Genomic DNA, 2090 nt, shown 5'->3' with positions numbered 1-2090 from the left:
AGTTAGGGTGAATTAGATTGACTTGGGGTTAATTAGGTTGACTTAGGGTTAATTAGGTTGACTTAGGGTTAATTAGGTTGACTTAAGGCTAATTAGGTTGACTTAGGGTAAACTTGTAAATAAACACTAACTGTGACTAACGTCCGTCAACTTTGGGGGTATCTGGTGAATTTTTTTAAAAGTTAGGGGTATCTGGTGAATTTTGAAAAAAGTTGGGGTATTTGGTGAATAAATTTTTTTGTCAGGGGTATTTGGTGAAAAAACCGTTTTGTTATTGTTTTCTTAAATATGAGTGAGTAGTTCTAATTCTAGGATTGCGGGTATCTATGTATGCAATGAGGGATTGATGCATTAGTCTAATTGCCTTGTATTTCAGTTATTGTTTCTTGTGGCTGAATCGTTCATGCTAGATTTATAAGTTAGGCCTGATTTATAGTTCTAATATCGCAATACTTAATCTGCATCGAGAGGCAAAATACCGTATAGGCTTTCAATCATTAGGTAGAATGATCCTTGACCATGCGAGAGCGGCTAGGTGATCTTTGAGGGAGGTAATGTTCGACAGAAATTATATGTGCCCAAGATGAATTGACTTATTAGGTGGTTGTTATTCGTCCCTGATTTCCCGAATTGTATATATGCATAGTGATCCATAATCCTAATTCTTTATTAATTGATTCATACCTTCGTGTTTAATTCTGTTATTTGCTTAGTTTAGTAACACAACCACCTTCTTCTGATTTAGTAAGTATAATATTAGAGTTCAGATATAATAATATAACTTTCACAATGTGGATTCGATCCTGACTTCCCTGACTACTAGTTAATGGACCTTACGTTATTTTTTATTAGGTGATACGACTTTAGCTTATCAAATTTTGGCGTAGTTGCCGGGGAGGCGTTTATTTTTATTTTGTCTGAATTATAGTATTACACCAACCTCTATTCTAGAGAACACATATTCTTTGGAGCATCTCATATTTGTTTTAGTGTTTTTGGTGAATGAGCAGGAAATTGAAATCCCCAAATCTCATTCCATTCGATCCAGAGATTGAAAAGATCACTCGTAGACTCGGAAAGAAAACTAAGCAAGCAAAGTTGTCTGCAGGGACACCCTCTCAAAATACACCTTCTCCACCATCTTCACCATAACAAGAATTCCACGTCTCACCTATTACTCTCAAAATGGGTTAGAATGTTACACGAACCTTCAGGGACTATGCATAACCATCTCCTAATAATGTGCCTACCGGGGTCGGATGCCCACTATCGCTGCTACGAATTTTGAGATCTAGTCTCATGTTCTGAATATGATTCAGAATAATCAGTTTGCTGGGTTACCATCTGAAGACCCAAATCAGCACCTGCAACTTTTTTACAATGTTGTGCTACTAAGAAACAAGATGGTGTTACTACTGAGATGAAACTCATCTTATTTGTCTTTTCTCTGCACGATAAATCTCTGTTTTGGTAAAATAAGTTGCCTTCCACCATTACCACATGGGCAGAACTATCAAAGATCTTTCTCATCAAGTGGTACCCTTACCAAAAGACTGAGATATGCGTCATGCCATAGTGAGTTTCACCCAATTAGATCTTGGTAAGCCCTTGTATGAAGCTTGGGAGAGGTTCAAGGATTTGTAGCGTCTTTGTCCTCATTATGGTTTGGACCAGTGGTATTTTTGTTAGATTTTCCACACTAGAGTTAATGCAGATACAAGGCGAGTAATTGATGGAGCATCCGGTGGGTTCTTCTTGGATAAGGTCATTGATGAAAGGTATGAACTTATGGAGAAACTAGCATCTATCAAGCATCTACACTTCGTTCCTCTATGAAAAAGGGAGGTAAACATGATGTTGAGGCCATTTTCTTACTGTCTGGGAAACTAGCTGCTCTAACCCATAAGATCGATTCTTTGAAGCTAGGTAATGACTCCTTCCACATGAGTGTTAACGCGATGGCTAGTGCTTCTGATTACAATGCTCTCACTTGTGATGCTTGTTGGATACCTGGGCACAACTTTCAAGAGTGTACTGCGCTCCTATTTACTTATTTAGGGGGCAACTGTGAGGCAATTAATGCTTTTCAG

General features: G+C 38.0%; 1 pseudogene; it reads right to left on the bottom strand.

Moving 5' to 3' along the window:
- Window positions 1-1550: 1550 nt before the first annotated feature.
- Window positions 1551-1667, bottom strand: LOC125492999 (small nucleolar RNA R71; annotated as a pseudogene).
- Window positions 1668-2090: the final 423 nt, after the last annotated feature.

This window comes from Beta vulgaris, chromosome 8 (assembly GCF_026745355.1).
Source record: "Beta vulgaris subsp. vulgaris cultivar EL10 chromosome 8, EL10.2, whole genome shotgun sequence".
In the NCBI taxonomy this organism is placed as follows: domain Eukaryota; kingdom Viridiplantae; phylum Streptophyta; class Magnoliopsida; order Caryophyllales; family Amaranthaceae; genus Beta; species Beta vulgaris.
Note: the sequence above shows the minus strand (reverse complement) of the source record. Positions and strands in the feature narration are given on the sequence as shown.